We start from the raw sequence: 19,359 nt of genomic DNA, 5'->3' as shown, positions 1-19,359 counted from the left end.
CACATATGTGCACGCTCAGAAATACCCTCTCTAATGTGTGTACACAGCTCCACATCCATGCTAAAGGAGAGGGGAGAAGTGACCTTGGTCCAGCCTCGGGGGCTTCAGCAGATGGAGAGAGGGGCAGAGGGCTCTGGCACGGTAGTCTGCAGCGCACACACACACACACACACACACACACACATACACACACACACACACACACACACAAATGCTCAAGCTGGGTGGGTGACATTGTGCGTGTCTCGGCATGGCCGGACTCTCGCTCCGACACAATAGCTCTATTTGGGAAGGAAATCCAGACAGGAACATCCCGGTCTGGGAATGTCACAAGAAGATATCCACGATCTTTTACAAGGAAACTTTTAGATCCATATATCTGCCAATAAAGCGGAGAAGTTTGGACGTCTGTCAACACACACACACACACACACACACACACACACACACACACACACACACACACAGACCAGTTGAAATCTGTTGTTGTTTTCTTGTTTATTTCCTTTAACAGATGTACATCAGACAGAGAATAAAAGCGGCCATTTGAAATCGTTTTGGTGACAGAAGAATTCATAAAAGGCCATTTGGTCTCACTAATTTGCAATATTTATGTGGGACAATTTCTTAGGAGCCCAAACAAGGGGAGGGGGGGGGGGGGTTGCAAATGTGCCACTACATATGTCCCTCCAGATTGGGACAGCGCATTAAAAAACAGCAGCTAACGAGACGTGGAGGGACGCAGCACGGGGGAGGAGCGAGAGGGGAAAGGATGGGGGAGGAGGGAACATTTGTGAGGCTACGACTCTTTGGAAGGGAAGTGCTGCCAGCCCACCTGTCTGCGAGGCTGCCAGCTGCACGGCACGCACGAATGTGCACGTGCATATGGGCGGCGAGGCACATGGCAAAATGTCGACACATAAACAGGCCCGGCAAGAATGCAGGAAGACAGATTCACTGAGTGCTACAGAGGTTTGATTGATCACGTTTTGAATTTGCAGGAAGTTTTGCAGCATTTTGAAATAGACGGTTGGATTTGAACGACTTCATCTTTGATAGTGTGAAGTGGAATGAATTTCTTTAACATGGGGATAAAGGGCGTTACTGCATGTATACATATATATGTAAAATGGCAGCAGGCGTTTAATCTATTTTCCTTCCTTACTGCATCTGCCTCTCTTTCCCCTCCTCCCTTTTTACTTAAAATTAAATGCACATTTTATATCAATTTTAAGGCAAAGCAATCCACACGTTTATTTCAGGCTTCCGAGCCCTATCCCACCTTTGTTTGTGAATTATTTAGCAGGATTGTGCAGAAACTTCATGACTGATTACCACAAAACTTGGTGAAGGATGTGGTATGGGTCAGGGAAGAAGCCATTATAATATATTTTGATGTGAATCCAGGACTTGTTTTTTTTGCTGGTATCGGTGAGTGTGTAGATCCAAATGAAGGTCTGTATCTGGTGAATTTAGATTTTGGTTTCAGAAGGTGACTGTTGGGCCTTGGCGGCAGTATGCGGACTTCTAGTTTAAATTTCAAATGCCCACCTAAGCACCCATGGGTGTTGGTGGTAAATTACCCTTTTTTAGTGATTTTATTTTAACTTTATGTTTTTAAATGACCTTCATCTGTTATCTTTTAACTTGTCAACACGTGACCTCTTTAATTTTCATTAAAACCTTTATGTCCTTAATCTTTCCTCTGCTCTAAACCTTTGCTTTAATGGCAGTAAAGACCATTGGAAGCACTGAAATGTGAAAAGACTCTCATGCACATAAACAGATATACTTATTAGCATTGGACCCCCCTATGTTCTCCTTGACTGCTGGTCGATTTGAGTGGCTTTCCATTGTTATTAAGAAATGTATTCAATGCTGCGTCTAATATAAAAATACCTAATCGGCCCGATGAGAGACCTTGTAGTACAACAACCCTATTTTCAACTTCGCACATCATTCGTACGTACTTTTGTTTTTCAAGTTAAAGTGGTCTAATTTCTGCTGCAGCATTCAAAGTAAGAGCGGGGCAGGGGAAAGAAAATCCTGCACAATGCAGGAAGAAGAGAAAGGACTTGAAAAGAGCAGAGAGGTTAGACGTACACATGGCTCATTGTGGAGGCATGGGGAGTGTAGGACACAATGGCCGACCTATATGTACATATACGTGCATTAAAATGCGACCACACAAACACAGGAGCATGAATGCAAAACACGGTGGGCCTTGGACAGCCAGAGTCAGGCAGCAGTGTATCTGTGCAGAGATGTCTTCCAGATGAATAGGTGGTAATGAGCATGTAGTGGAACTGATTCTCCCCCATCGTCCCCCTTTCTCCTCCTCCTCCTCCAAACCCCCAACCCCAACTCTCCCTCCTTTTCTCAGGACTCAGGTGTGCAACACATGGCATCCCTTGTTTTCTCACTCACTTGCCTTGCTCCTCTTTTCTCGTCGTTCTTACCGCTCTTTAAACTCTCTGAGCTATTTTTGTTTTTTTCTGCATCCTGAGAGAAACTCAGCATGGATGTTGCACCATGTTGCTAGCAGGCAACAAGGCAAAGACACACACAGCCACACGCCTATGTCCCCTGAAGGCAGCGCGGTCGACCACGCGGTACGCGCATGTTCTCATAAAAGCCACCAATTCTTAGAAAACTAAATCTTGTCTTTTCACAGCATTCAAGGAATATTTTTACCTCTCCTTCTTGTTCCTTTTATGTGCCTTAGCATTCATACAAGACCCCGGGGATAATGGTGAGACATAAATAATGATCTTCAACAATAAGAGCTAAAGCTGTGATCAGCGTTTGACTGACGATAATAGGTCAGAAGACTGGGATAGAGAAAAGAAGATTGATCATGACCTGCTTTTTAACAGATAAAACATGGCCTCAATAAGAACGCACACCAAGTTGTTAAAAAAGTTTCTTTCACAATCACTCCGGGTAATTTCCTTCCAATTCGCAACTGCTTTTTTTATTTAAAAATTTCGTAACTGTGCTTTTCCACATGCGTCCATATGCTCCTTCCTTTTTTCACATCACACACATGCACACGCTCGCTCGCGCACACACAGGCTCGTCCGGGGCAGGTCCTGGGGGACACAGGCACTTGAAGGAGTGATTGCCTAATGAGGGAGAAAATCTGTTTTACTGTGGGACAGGAGGCACAGGAGCAATCAAAACAGACTGTATTTACATTACACATGCACTAATTAAAGACGTAATTGACATCAACAAGGAAACCTCGGTGCACCCCATTTAATCATTAGACATTTATTTCTACTCTGCCTCGTCAGTGCGGCTTGAAAATGCGCCGGGTAGCACTGGAAACAGGAGTTTTTCTTTAGTAAGCTGCGGAAAAAAGGTTAAAATCGACTCACGTTACTTGTCAATACTTAACTTTGAACAGGGTGGTGTAAAGCAAAGTATTTATACATAAGAACGTTTTATATAGAATTTAAGGGAGCAGCAATGGCAAGTTATTGCCAGTAATGGTAGAATATTAGGATGGACGATAAGTGGTGGCGACTGTTCTAAGCTTGGTAAAACTGCATTTTCACACTGTTTCCAATGCCAAGTTGGAAATAGATATTATGAGCGTCCTTATTTTTTTTTAGGAGAGTGTTTCATCTTTGTGCCTCTTAGTTTTTGTGGAATAGTGCTTTATACATATTGTGATAATGATTTATTTTGCCCGCTGTCAAGAATGGTTGTGTTTTCACCCGTCTGTGGTTGGTTTGTTTGTTTTTGAGCAAGATTACACAAAAACTACAGGACAGATTACCACGAAACTTGGTGGGAGGATGTGGTATGAGTCGGGGAAAATCTGTTTGATGCAGTTTGATTGTAACTAGTCAACAATCTAACAGGTTTAGATAATGTCAAACACACTAAAACCGTGTAGTACCTTCTTATTGTAATTTTTTTCCTATTGGAGATTTTACAGAATGATAATAAATTAAACAATATGAAGTTGTTCTTCTAGCATACAAACATATCACTCATACAAGAAAATGAAATCTTCTAATCTTATCTTTCTTTCTTTTTGTTCTTATCTCACTATAAAGATTTATGAGTATGAATTTATGAAGCACGTTATAAACAAAAATGAGCACAAATTCCACAATATAAGGTCGTAAAAGGTTATACTGTTGCATATTGTAGATAGAAATGGATAATCATGCTCTTTTATAACTGTAATTAGTCTGTGTCAGTCTGTGTAAGTGTTGCAGAACTTCTTTGTGAACTGTACCTGGTATCAACACTACATTTTCCTCCACATTCATTCAGCCTGTTTGCATGAATCTACACATTATGGCATGTGTGATGTTGAACAGGAAACATCAAGCCACCTCAGCGTGCATCTGCTCTGATCACAACTGCACACTTTCTCTCTCTAGATTATAATTTCTGCACAAGAGCGCGGTTTGATAATGACTACAGGACGGGGGGGCCACACACACGCGCGCGCGGAATCACACACAGTCACAGGTGTAGTTATCCAGGGATTATGTGGGGAGTGTGTTCTCTGATAAAGAATCTGTGTTTGAGTTTGGGATCTGTGTAGGATTCAGTGTGTGATCAGTCGCTGGCCTCTGGGAAAAAAAGAGAGAGAGAGTCAGAGAGGAGGAGAGAGAAATAGACAGGTCAAGTTGAACCAGAAAGAGCGACTGATGAAAAAAAGAAAACGACAAGCAAACCTGTTGGATAACACACCATCATACGTGCATTTCTTTCCCACTACTTGAAGTGTTTCATAATAGACTGAACTGGTTTTTAGCTGAAGTGAATCAGGTTGTTTTCAAAAAAGGTAGAATGGAGGAAAAAGAAGAGTGATTTGTGTGTGTGTGTGTGTGTGTGTGTGTGTGTGTTAATAAAGGAGGGGCGAAGCTGTGTTTGAGTTTGGGATCAGAGGGGAGACCAATGTTTGAACAGCACTCTATAAAGCACACAGATTATCAGGTCAACACACACAGACATACTTAGTGAAGTGAACAAAAGAGGAACCACTGAACTCCACACACACACACACACACAGACACACACGATAAACACTCTCAGGCAGGACAAATAAAATACTCAACAGGAAAGCTGTGCTGAAGGCAGAGAATAATTTTGTTTTTAATTCTCTTAAAAAAAGGATTTTTGAAAAAACATCAGCATCGTTAAATATTCTCAGAAATCATGTCCAGCAACCTTCTTGTTCGTCGGATGTATTCGGTTCAGCACTGTGAATATTTGCGGAGGCATATTTTAAAAAAAAGTTTTTTTTGTTTTTAATCAACGAACCATTTAATTTAGAAAAGTGATTTTGAAGGAGCCCAAGTTCAATTCCGTAAAGTGCAGCAGTGCTGAATGATGTGCAGACTGGCTGAACATGTCCCCACCTACTGGTCAAACGTTGCAAAGCAGTGAGAACAACTCAACAGGCAGTGATACATGAAGAAAAGGGGACACAGGTGATTCAGAGAACATATATAAAATAATCGCACATATATAAAATAATTATATAGAAAGAGTAGTTGGAACAGCAGGGCCATTACTCTTTACACTTCTTAAATTTAATTGTTTATCATGGAAACGAGTCCAAAAATGATAAAAGAATGAAGGATGCTAAACTCTAAGTGATTAAAAATGTAAATATAAATCACAACGATTACTAAACTATTAAATTTGCAATGCAGCCTTATCTCTCCTGGAAATGAACTAATTTCCAACTTCTTATAACCATGAACATTACGAATATAAATGTAAATATTCATATCATCAATTTGCTGATATTTGTATTAAATATAGGATCATATAGGAATATAGGATATTCAGAGGAATACATTTTAAAGTTAATGACTTGTATTAACTCAGAAAAATGTAAAGTACTGGGAGTTTTGTGAGTGACACGAGTGCAGAGGAATGCATTCAAATCTAAATAGTCATTTTCTCGACGGTAACATTGATTTTAATACTTATGCAGTGTTTTATAAGTTGCTCAGAGAAATAAAGTGACAAAACCAGAGCAGTTGAAATTTTTCATATTTTTTTTCATGTATTGCATATTATTCAACCCGAAACTTCAACAGCATCAGAATCCTCCACTGATCTCTGTCTGTATTAGTTTGAATAGATAATCAAGTGCAGGTTGGTATGTTCACAATTGATAATTAATGACTAAAAAAGTCTGCAACTGTGTATGTGTGTGTGATGCATGTGTGTGTATTTTTTTTAACATTTAAAACATGAAGGAAAGTTGAGAAAATTAATTTGGCAACCTGTTCATACCTACGCGTGTGTGTGTGTGTGTGTGTGTGTGTGTGTGTGTGTGTGTGTGTGTGTGTGTGTGTGTGTGTGTGTGTGTGTTACAGAGACAGATGGATGTGAAGCTGGCACAGAATCAGAGAAAACATCAACAAAGAGATCTGAGCACACACACACACACACACAAATACACAGCCACACATTGTGCTTACTTGTATTACTGCCCAGATAGGTATTTATATGCTAAACCCTTTTAGAGCTGAGGTGTGTATTTGGCTTGTGTGTGTGTGTGTGTGTGTGTGTGTGTGTGTGTGTGTGTGTGTGTGTGTGTGTGTGTGTGTGTGTGTGTGTGTGACTACCTGAGGGTCTCTCGGGCTTTCTCATCCTCCCGTCATGTCAAACCTGCAGCGCTGTGATGACAAGTAGCCACAGAGAGACTCCCCTCTGTGAAACACAGGCTCAGCACACACCGACAACATTTCATTGTGTGTATTTGTGTTCACGCAAAAACCAAAAACTCCAAATGCTCTCTCTCTGAGCCTTGATGGAGCACAGAAGCAACAGCTGCAATTAGCCCTTTGCGGTTAGAACTAGTCTGATTAGGGAAGTGTTGGGGTCCACAAGGCGAAGGCTCTGTCTGGGCCTATACTTTGTCACATTTGTCGCACCATCACTTTTTGAGTGACGATCATAACCTTCCAGTTTCGGTTAAGTAAAACATTTTCAACAGAAAAGTTCCTGAAAACATTGAAACCAGATGTGCGTTGGCGGGATCTAAAACAAAACAGGTGGTCAGAGATCCTTAATTGATATCAGCCAGCATCGATAACAACAGGAGGTCTCACTCTTCAGTAAAAACTCAGTAGATACCACTTTTTAGCTGTGTATGTTCACACAACACATATGCAGTTCTCTCCTGCAGGGCTGTCAACCCTTTCACCTCCTCACCCCTTCACCCCTGACCAAGCAGCTCCAAAAGTTAATCAGGAATCTGGAAAAACACTCTCTAGTAATATTCACAATTAATTTGGTGGATAAAAGTGATTAGAGGGTAGGCTATATTAGATTATCAAATTTGAGCAGTTACTGATATCCAACCAAAATCAACTTGACAGAAAGAGGCAACACATTGAAGCACATTAGTAAAAATCCCCTGAAAGCATCACTTTTATTTTTGAAATCAGCCTTGGTTACGGCAGATAGATAGGTTTTTGTTCCTCCTGACTAATACACTGTAATCTCCAGTTAAAACAGAGGTCACTGCTCATGCAGGGTCCACTACCTCTCTTCACCGTCACCCAGGTGCACTCTGGGAGTTCCTCACAGCAAATCACATCGCCGGGTCGAACATTTCATGTTTTGCAGACTTCATCCGCCAAAACAGTCATGACCGTGATAATGCAGTGGAATCACCTGATCTCAGACGGCACTTCAGCTCCACAGCAGCATATGAACTGATGCAAATGTACTAAATAGTTGCAGTGAGTATTAATTGGACAAGTGCTCTCACCTCTGTCACCCCTCACCTGCTGCTATTATCACAAGGCCTGCCACATGACACACACACACACACACACACACACACACACTGGAGTAACACACATGTTACACTAGAGCATTAGCATAATTTTCAGATTAAAAACTATGTGAAGTTGCGAGCGCAGAACAGACATATGCAAATGACTCTGCAGCAATTTACCCAAACAAAGCTGGCACTGCTGTCACGTGAAGGGACGGGGACGGGGTCGATGACACGACTAACAGACATGCTAGCCAAAGGTTCAGTGTGTGTGTGCACCTGTAATCATTGGAGATGGACTGAAACAGATGCAAAATGACCATGTTGCATGCTCAGTTGTAGGGTAATAATGAATTTCTATATTTAGAGTTTCCAAGTTTCTATCATTTCAAATCAGTGACGTTCATATTCTGCATCATACATTTAAAAAGTTGTAACTTTTCCAAATAGATTACTGACTCAGTATTTTGGAAACAATCTTTTCCTCGTATTCCGCCTCAACTTGATTTCCTCATTTCCTTTATATATCCCATCGTGAATAACTTACGACGGCAGGAAAGTGAATGAATTAAGACGTAGAAGACGTTCTCAGCAGCACCGTTAACAAAAGTGGCAGAGTGATTGAGATGAGAAGAAGAGAAATCTAAAAACACACACACATTTTGGGAGTGAAAGAGAGATGGAGGGACTACAGTTGACTTGGCAGGAAAGGTGAGAACACTGGGAAAGGCTAAACATGAAAAACAGAGAGCGAGAAGGTCAGCCAGCAGCTCAAATGGAAGACATTTACAGCTCCAACAAGACCGTATGCACACACACACACCATCACACACACACACATAAATATAAATACATCTGAGCCAATGTCTTTGCTGGAATAATTGCACGAGCGAGCACATCTGGTGCACTTTGAGAACGAGTTCTGGCTCAATGCAGCGATGGTAATAACGGTGTGTGTTTGTGTATGGGGGTGTGTGTCCACTCCAAATGCCACTGTGGTGCTTCACAGGGTTCAGCTCCTCTCATTGTCACTCACAGAAAAGACCTTTTTGTAAAAAATTTATTAGAAAATGTTTTATTATAAGTCTTTTTTTTTTCAGGTAGATAAAGGGAAATGGACGCTTTGTGTGTTTCCTCATATTTTCAACAAGAATTGTCTTCACCCCTTTTTCTCCCCCATGCTGGATTTCTTTATATTTTTAAATGTTAATTACCTCCACCATTTGTTGGTTGGTTGGTTTGTTTGTTTTTAAGCAAGATTATATAAATCTATTTACCACTAAACTTGGCGGAACGATACAGAAAGTGTCTGGGAAGAACCCGTTACATTTTGGTCTGGATTTAGGATTTTTTCCCAGATATTTCAACATATTTCCAGTGATTAATTCATTGATCTGTTTATAGGAATTTGGTGAAAATTGGTGCAGCTTGATTGAATATAAGGGGACTGTTAGGCTTGGAGGTGGTGAGTGCCATATACAGTATGTATTAGTTTTTTCCATTTGCATTTTGTAAGGCTTTGCGGGTACAAACTCTGGAACACTTAACCAAAGAATATATCAACAATCAATTGGTAAATTGCATCATAAGATCCTCTTATCCTGTTCTGTGAGACATAATTGTTTAGTTTATATTATGTTGGTGTGCAATCAAGAAATAGGTCACGCTATAGTTAACAGAGGAAAAATGAAAGGCATCAATTATCTTAGCTCTTCATCCTCTTCATCTTCATCAGGGGGACAGACTGAGAAAATCAACAGTGTAATATATAAAAAATCTGTTGCTTCAGGGAGTTATCTGACAAAATCTTCAGTTTATTAGTAAACTGCTGCAGTGGTACCTGTGCAGCTGTGGTAATATAGATGTGGTTAGAAGTGAGAGGTAACACACGAGGAAACTTGTCATAACAAGCGCAAAAAAAACGCTGCTTTGCTTTAAATTGTTGTCTGTACGTGGTGGCCTTAACATCTGACTGGCGCTAATGATGTGCAGATAGACACTTGAGTGGCCACTAAAAAATGTCCAGTTGTCATGGTGACAGAGGCACTCGAAACGGCACCTCACACCGAAAGGGAAGGTCATTGTAAACACAGCGGAATCAAATTGGCAGACATGCCGCGGCTCCCTCTGTCACTTCCTCTCGCGGTGGACACAAAGAGGTCTATGAAGCCCAAACAGGTGACGCTATAATAAACTGTGATTGTTTTTGAAGGTCCACACTTCTTATTTGTTACTTTAAATAAATGTTTCCTGCTGAAAGCCACGTTAAATATTTTAAAAAGTTAAAAAAAGTCAGCTCCTGTTGTGCCCTCATCGACTCTTACACTTTAAATAATACCTGAATAAAGTTGAGGTTTTTCTGTGTACCAAACAAATAGCATATAATGCAAAACAATTAAGATGGCAGTCTTTCTAAATCCTGGAGTATCAGCAGTCCTGTGATCTGATATCAAGGACAGTCAAGAACTAATATATCAAAGAGCTTTACATTTTTATTACACCTTCTTGTAATGTTTATATGGACAACACGTGTTCATAGAACATTTGGAAAATTCTTTGCACAAGGTCCAAGTCTGATGTTTCTGAAGTTTTAACCACGTGTTATGTTCCTTAAAAGCGTAAGATTGAGAGATATCCCATATGTAGGTCACATACAGTATAACATACATGAAGACCACACCCACAAGGCACAGATTTTGCCCATAATGCCATCTGGCCCACATACCGCGCACATACCTGTTCGCCAGATCTGGGCCATATTCACCATTTACCACATGGGCCACTTTAGGCTGCCATGTTTGCCACATTTGTTTTGGGATATTTGGGTCATATTTCCTATTTTACAAGTGGACCCCTTTAGGCTCACATCCACAAGAAGGCCAGAAGCGGTCCACATCCGTAGGCTATCTGGGCAGGATGTGGCCATAAGCTTCAGAAACACGAAGTAAATGGACCTTCTATTAATTTCAATAAGCAACTGTTTCCAAGGAAGAGGATGAACATTCAATTAATATTAATGTCGGGAACTGTATCATAATATTATATTATTACAACGTACTTTAAACTGATATTAAACTTATCAGTGTCCAAATTGAAATGCCTAAATAATCGAGTGTAAGTGTTTTGAATCTTAAACTGGTCTCTAGTCATTTAGCACTGATGCCAAACACGCCACAGGCTGCTGGTGTGACTGGGGCGACTGGCCTCGAGCCGCTGAGCATGGCGCTGGCTGCGAAGGCCCCCACCTCCGCTGGTAAGGCCTGGGAGGCATCTTAAAGTGCGGTCATTAGGCAGCTACTTGTGTAGGTGTTCTTGCAAGAAATCTTGTCAGGCAGATACCTGCTGTCTAATTAGGCAGGCGGCACACACACACACACTTGCTCAAGGGGAAGAAACAACAAATGCAGACAGTGAATGTGCAATGTAGTGAGTCGGACCACTGCTCAGTGTGTGTGTGCATGTGTGAAGGAGTGTGTGTGTGTGTGTGTTTGCTAATAATGACCTGAGGCTCAACCTGCTGTTGAGAACAATAACTTGTGACTCGGTGCCTTTGTTCACCCTGTAACATCTGGCTGTGACCGAAGGCTGTGGCTGTGTTTAAAATGCATTCAAGCCGAATGGGCCATTGCTCAAAGAGTGTGTTTGTGCCTGTGTTGCGGTGGGGGTGAGGGTGAGGGTTGGGGGAGGTTACTGAGGCAAGCACAGCAAGGACTAAGGCGCGAGGAGTTGATCATCGTCGTGGAAACCTCTGAGGGAAAAAGGCCTGGAAGCCCCTTCTGTCAGCTGGGCTCCGCGACACTTCCCCTCGACTGCCTTCGCTTGCACACACACACAGACACACACACACACACACACACACACACACACACACACACACACACACACACACACACACACACACACACACACATAGGGTCCCTCTGGAGCACCAGATTAAGGTCTGAGTGAGTGTGAGCAGAACAATACCCCAGTGTGTGTTTGTGGAGCCGTGGCTAATTGTGTTCATTTGCTGCTCAAGTTGAGACAGCTAGGACACTAGAGGGGTGTGTGTGTGTGTGTGTGTGTGTGTGTGTGTGTGTGCGTGTGTGGCAGAGAGAGAAAACAAGGATGAGAACAAGAAAAAGTGGTGATCAGGGGGGAGGATGGAACAAGGGCAGATGAGCAACTGCACAAGTGTGCGTGTTTGTGTGTGTTCTGCAAGGGGGCGAGAAGCGCAGTGTGAGGCCATGCAGGTAATCCTCATTACGATGTGGAAGTGTTCATTTGCGAGGTGTGTTGATATGATGTGAGGTGAGCTGAGTATTTAAGAGAGCATTCATTTCTCTCCATACATCTGCCTTGTCCTTGCACGCATTACACACTAAGATGCACTCGCCTGGGTTCTTGGAAACACACACGTTTATAAACACATGCTCGCTGGCATTTTGCATGAATTCACAGCTCATGCTTGCGCTTCCACTAAGAGAAATGAAAACGCTTTTCTTTTTTCTTTTTCGCCTCAATCTTTGAACAACGCATACCTGTGCCAACTCTCACAAAAGTTACTTTATGCTGAAACTCACTCAGAGGCCTGTGTGTGAAGCCATTTAGACAAAGTCAGATGCTTTTATATGCATATAGGTGAAAAGCTTCATTTATCATATCATTTAACTTTATGCAGCATCTATTGTAGCTTGGTTAAAACAACCATATAAATCTAAATAGAACAAAAAACTCATATAGAAAGTAATTTATCCTGATTCAATTCAACTAGTGCAGTGGTAATGCTGGTTATGAATTCTGTTTTCATTTTTTTTTTCACTAAATGAAACTGAGTTTGCTTTATTGCTGTTCACATGTGGCTTATATATAAGTTTGAATGATTTAATGAACTGGTGTAGCATCAAAGCAACAACACAAACTTACCGCATTAACTTTGAAGAAAAGAAATGCTATAGAACAAGTGAATCTATGAATATTGTTGCCAGGATGAAGATCAACACCTGGGAATTTCTGTCAGTCCGATATGTTGAACTTAAAACCATCAAATTCAGCTTGCAGGGCAGATAATATTGCCGATGGGGCAGTCTAGGCCGCCACTGTTGTAGGTTATGAGATGACGTTCAGATTAGTCCGCAGACTGACCGTTAAAGCACGCTGCCCCTCCCTCATTGACTGCACTTTGTCTAATTTCTGTATCAATATTAAAACATATCACGTGTCCAAATGGCTCCAAATTTAACAGTGCATTTTATTGGGCCCTTAAATTACAAGTGTGAATGTGTTCCACAGACATTTGTGGAATTCGTATTTGTGTGAATCAGTAAAAAGATGTTAAAATGGAAATCAGCACCATGGACAGTTCCATAGTGTTACTGTGATACCTTATTAAAAAGCTGCGCTAATCAATATTTTATACAAGCAATGGACAAATACCAACAAATGAATAATGCAATAAAGAATAATTTTAGTGTCTTTCAGCTCATTGTTTCGGTTGTCTTGGTTTGGTTGTCCTTGGTCTTCAGCTTTTTCTAGCAGGCGTTTTCAGGGACAGAAAACGTAGAAGGCCGCTGTATCCTACCTCTCTACACAGCGGACAGGTGTGAGCAACTAGCTGGTGAATAGAATGGAACATTTTAACAGGTATTGAGTACAAATGCAGCTATTTTCTAGAGGAGGTGAAGGATACTAACACAAAACTCAAGGGAGACTGAATATTAGAGGAGGCCTAATGGACTCGGAAGTGTTTGCCAACACATTTGGCCAACTATTTTTATAAGGTGATAATATAGCAATACAATATTTACTGCTTTTACATTCCCCTAATGATAAATAATTGCAATCATAAATGGATACAAGAATACCGAGATCGGCCGGAGTCTGTTAATCAAGATATTTAAATGCTAACTATATTGTCTAATTGTGGAGAAAGTTTTATTTTTGAAGGAATAATTCATTGGTGGTTGCCCATTAAATATCAAAGTTTTACAGCCTCGATTTCAAAACAAAACAAAAACTCTATACCTGGTTTCAATTTTCAGGCCTAATTTGAGTCATTGACCAACAACACAATTGTTTTACCTTTTCACAAGGGAGCCAAGTGTCACTGTTTGTCTTTAAAAACACAACAATGGAGGCTGATTGTCGGTACAGTAGTCCCAGTGAGAAAAAATATGAAACAGAGGCAAATCAATGGCAAATAATGTCATCTTAGAAGGTCATACTCGGACCTTTTGGCTTTGTCGATACAAACACACACAAGCCCACACATTATAATTACAGCAGCATAGTTAAATGCACACAAGCCACCTGACATCTTTATGACATTTCTAATAATAAAATCACACAAACCGACACACTGAAGCTGTAATGTGAAACTTACACACACTTGCACTTTGTGTCTCTGTGCCTCCCTCTTGTAAACTCTGCAGGCTACTAAGCTGTATTAAACCTCCCTGCCTGGCCGCGCTGTGGTTTCCCCCGATGCAAAGTGTCCCTCTCTCTTTCCTGCCCGAGGCGAGCAAAGGAGAAAATAAACAACTAAAGAGACAAACAGCGAGAGCCACTTAGAGCCACTTGAAGCCAAGGCTCCTTCCCACAGCGAAGCACTTCCCTAGGGCTACTGATCTGCCTGCCACGGTGGGAGACAGGAGGCTAGAGAGAAAGAGAGAGTAGAAGTGCAGTCAGAGAAAGTCAAGTCAAGTCAAATGTATTTATAGAGCTACTGTCGGCCAATTTGCTGCACAGTCAAGATATTAACATAATAAAAAGTAAAGAAGAAGTCACAGAGAGAGGTGCAAGGAGGAGAGGCATTGAGGTGTTTCAGACCAGGCCGAGAGAGATGGAAAGGTAGAAAGATAAAGAGAGTCGAAGTTACCACACTGAGTCTCCCCTTTAAGCTGAGGGGAATCGGCTTTATGAGCAGTGGCAGGTACATGCAGGGAGGAGATGTCGATCTAGATATAGCCTTACTGATGAGTTAAGACATGTAGGCCTCCCTGCTGTTGGCAGATGGGCAGATATGTATCTCTTGATATTTACCTTGTGCCCATGAGTTATGAATTTTTCCTCAGTAAGTATTTTCAGTCCTCAAATTAAAAATATCTTTTTATTCATTGTTTTTGTCAAATGTCATTAAATAGTGCAATGTTGACATACCTCAATGAATTTAACACCAAGAAGATGCACAAGTTCAGGTATTTTTAACTTAAAGAATCCAAAGATGCATGTTGCTGTATCATATGCGTCACCAAATTTGGTCCATGAGATCCACAAATAATTTAAAAATTCAAATTTTCAGGTAACCGGCAAAGGTTCCACATAAACAAAGTAATGTTTGCATCTAGTGTTTCTCATAGGTAGAGAGCTGGGTAAGACCTTTAGGGCACTGACTCAAAGAAATACTGTGATTCATTAAGTACTGCATTAGGCTCTGAACCTGTAGTAATTAGATTTATTTTCTTCTCCTTTCCTTTCCTCCATCTTTATTTTCTATCTCCTCTCTCTCTCTACTATCCTCCTTTTGTTTCATGCTTTATTCCCCCTTCCACTCCTCGCTGCACTCAACCTTGTTCCGTCGAACCCGACCTCCCCGCTGCTCCTTCCCTCTCCCTCCCGTTTTTGTCCCCCTGACTGCGAACCCAAAGGTCACTTCTCCCCTGAGAGCCCTGTTTACCTGAACAGCTCCCCCCTTTTTGACATTCATCTACTTGGAGATGGAAGGAGAAAGAGAAGGGACAAATTTAGCTGCTCTTGGCTCGATGGTTATAATTGCTTTGCAATGTGGAAAAACTCAATGTTCTTTCTCTGCAGGAAGCTTCATGATAACATCACAATGGATCTCAAAACATTTCCAAAGTGTTTACTGCTTTCTTTCTTCATTTGTGCACCAATATTTAACTTTTAAACAGGAACAAAACCATTTTCTTTAACTTAACGGTCCAGTGTGTAAGATTTAGGTGAAAGGGATCTATTGGCAGAGATTTAATGTAGAATAATTCTCATGATGTTTTCACTAGTTAGTTTTATCGAATTTGTATGAATGGTAGTTTTCTTTACACCAGAAAAGGCCCTTTATATTTAAATACTTTATATTTACATCGAGGGGGTCCTCTCTATGGAGGCCACCATGTTTTTTACATTAGTCCAGACTGGACAAACTAAACACCTTTTGAGTTTTTATTACAATTAAAGGCTACCACAGGTTATTTTTCATGTTTGGAAGGAGAGGGTGGGGTGAGGGGTGTTTAGCTGCAACATGAAATTTCAACACTAGATATCACAACATTTTACACACTGTACCTTTAAGTTGAAGTGCAACAAGTACAAGTGACTAATGATTTGGAAAATTAATTTCCACGAGAACTAATCAACTATGTGGACCCAAAACATGAAACACACAAAGAAAACAAAAGTTTTTAAAGCTTGAGTAGAGAAAAAAGAGTTTGAAATTGACTAGTCCTTGAAATGCATTCAACTGATGCTTAAATTACACATAAGGAACTATGTTTGTTGAGGAGACAGTTTACATGGGGTGGTTTAACTCCTTGAAAGCCCTTTGCTCTGTTCACTTCCGAAGGGCTTTGTGGTTTTAAGAGGCATGCAATGAAAAAAAAAAAAAACAAGTGGCCACTTTAAAAAGGATCCAACCACGAACAAGAGCCTACTAGAATATCATGTGTGTGCAGGGTAATGCATCCACACCTGTTACGTCCATGAAAGGACACTTTAAACCTCCAACAAGCTGCTTTTTCAAGTAGTGCGTTTAAGACAGGAATAGGTTCTTATCCTTTTTTTTCAATACACAGCAGACATGTATTAAATGCATTAAAACAACATGATATGCTGCTGCATACATGAGCAGGTTATTCTTCTAATGATCTTTGAAGCTATTGTAACCTTGCACGGTGTGTGATGTGTGCCTGCGTGCCTTTGCTGTCACTTACACGGCTAACAGTGTGTGTTTATGTTGAGTGTTATGCATGCTGATGGTGACCCAGACCCCCACAGGGCCTCCCACCCCTCTGGTCCTCCCCTCCTGGGGTGAGGGCAGCAGGATGGGGTCAAATAGACAAATCTACCCCCCTGCTCCATGGAGGCCTGCCCATGACCATTAGTATCCATTACCAGGAGGCATGGACACACCACATCCTGCGGTGCCACACACACACACACACTTGTACAAGCATACTTGCAAAAAACGCAGTATTTTCAATTAGACTTACAAACATAAAAAGCTCATATTTACATATTTCCACATGTGGCAAAATAAGAAAAACAGGAAATTAACCACACAGAGATTCATAAATGTAAAAAACACACATGTATACTTACATATGTAAAACGCAGACAAACACGCCTGACAGTGAATCAGGCCTCCAGCAGCTTGCAACTGAGGTCTTTACTTCAAACAGACATTCCCAGAGGGGATGACCTTCTGGGAGTCTGTGGGGTGTGTGTGTCTGTGTATGCGTGTGTGTGGACACGGGGGCGATGAAGGTTTGAGTTGGGTGCAGTGCAGTTGGCTATGACACGTCTCAGTCACGCACAAATGCTGTACACGCACCTCTCAACCAAACAGGTGTGAGCTAAATGGTTATGAATGGGGCTGCTGGACACTCCGACAAGTTTTTTACAGCCGGTAATGTCGTTTTAATAGAAACATCAGGAGCAGCAGGCCGACCCATCTGTCTGAGAGAGACACGCAGAAGTGAAAGAGACGGGAAACAATGGAAAAGAGGGGATGAGAAGTTTCAGAGAAAGAGATCAAATGCTGGAAAAGAAGGAAGAGAGCAAGGATTGTTCTTGGCTCTTGCAAACAGTGTGTGTGGGTGTGTGTGTATGTGTGTTTGTATGTGTGTGTCTGGCATGTCAGCTGTGGCTGGCTAACAAGCTGCACCCTCAACAACCTATTATCTAGAGCATGGCAACTGGCCCATACCTGCAAGGTGTGTGTGTGTGTGTGTGTGATTCAGAGCGTGGCAGCTGTGTCATACCTGCGAGCGTCTTCGGGACGCTCTCCTCATCTGTAATGGAGCAGGAGAGGGGGATTGTGGGAGAGATGAAGGACAAAACTGATATCTTCCGTCTCCCTCTCGTCTTTTCCTCCCCCCCACATGTGAAACAGGGCGGCGTGGACGTTTCCACCCTCCTCCTTGGAGGACAGAGAGGAGACAGGGCGCCAGAGGCCATACACTTACATTCCGCACACACCCACACATGCACCATATACACGCATGGTTGCATACAGATATGTTTGCATAAATGAATCCATATGTCAAGGACATTATCGGCTATGCTAACAAGCTCTTTATGATCCTTTATCTAATGACACAAGAAAAGCAAATCACTCGTCAGTGTAGTGGTGGCCTGGAAGAGAGGGAATATTAGACTTTTGTCCCCCAGGTGGATGAAACATGGCTCCAAATATTGTTTAAAAAAATTCTGAAACCATTTATCCTCATTTTGAAGCAGAAAAACAAATGATGCAAGCATTCCAATACAAACTACCAACAAGAAGCTTTGACAGGATAAACCAATAATAAAAACACAATAATGATATATAATAATTAGCCAATAATAAAGAAGAAACTAATTATATAATGATCATTGTTGAGGAGGTTGTGCTCCCGGAATTAGAGTGGGTTGTCCACGAACCAGAAGGTCAGGGGTTCGATTCCCCATTCCGCATGTCTACGCATTCTTTCTCTCCATTCCTCCTCTCTTTTTTTTTCTTCCCCTCACCTCTCGCCATGACCAGAAGAAGTTCTTCTGCACTGGTGCTCATCCATCCAACCTTGCAAGCAGAAAACCTGCACGCACACACACACACACACACACACACACACACACACAGACACACAGACAGACACTTTTCCCACCTACCCACACACACACCTCCAATGCATGCACACACACACACTTTCCATCCCCCACCACATGCGTACACACTCACCACCGGCCACACCAGCAGAGGCCTTAGGGCTCAGCCATCTGCTGCCCACCCAGCCCATCTCCCCCCACTGTAGTACCCACCTTCCCAACATATGCAGCCCTTGCCCTGGGTAAGGTGTCCGGGGCACTGGCCGCAGCCCGGGCCAAAAGACGGGGGTGAAGGAGCACATATGTAGCCCAGACGGTGTGAGCTGAGAGAGAGGAAGGGGAGAAAAGACACGGAGACAAATCAAGGGCTGGAAAGCTCTTTCCTTGAATCTATGCATCTATTTCTCGCTCTGTCTCACCCATATGGCTCGTTTCTTGCCTGTTCACAGCAGCTCAGTGACCACCAAGGTCGCACCCTGCAAAGGGCTACCGAGGCCTCGAGCGAGCCAGTGAAGACCGGAGCAAAGAGATGGAGACATGGAGCGAGAGAGAGAGAGAAGGGGGGGTAATGATGGAGGGGTTGGCATCATCACTGAGACACCTTTTTGAGCTGCCTCTTTTTTTCTATCCTTCACTTCCTCTCTCTGTCACTTCCCTTTGTTAAATCTTGCCTCGGGGCATCCTCTCCCATCATCCTTTTCCATCCATCTACCCGACCCCCTGTCTCTGGGATAAGAGGTGTGTGTAAGTGGAATGACAGCAGCGGCGGATGTTTTGTTTCAACACTT

At 42.0% G+C, this 19,359-nt stretch overlaps 1 long non-coding RNA gene across 2 annotated transcripts in view; it reads left to right on the top strand.

Moving 5' to 3' along the window:
• The window catches only part of LOC109640200 (uncharacterized), a 156,598-nt gene that overhangs the window by 128,871 nt on the left and 8,368 nt on the right, over nucleotides 1–19,359 (top strand). The window contains exon 7 of one of the 2 annotated variants that reach the window (XR_011240334.1): nucleotides 48–141. The exons of the other annotated variant lie outside the window; for it this stretch is intronic. This is a non-coding gene — a long non-coding RNA (uncharacterized lncRNA). The remainder of the gene's footprint in view (nucleotides 1–47; nucleotides 142–19,359) is intronic. 2 annotated transcript variants of the gene reach the window in all.

Source organism: Paralichthys olivaceus, chromosome 24 (assembly GCF_024713975.1).
Source record: "Paralichthys olivaceus isolate ysfri-2021 chromosome 24, ASM2471397v2, whole genome shotgun sequence".
NCBI lineage: Eukaryota > Metazoa > Chordata > Actinopteri > Pleuronectiformes > Paralichthyidae > Paralichthys > Paralichthys olivaceus.
The sequence above is the reverse complement of the archived record's forward strand: the minus strand, read 5'-3'. Positions and strand labels throughout refer to the sequence as shown.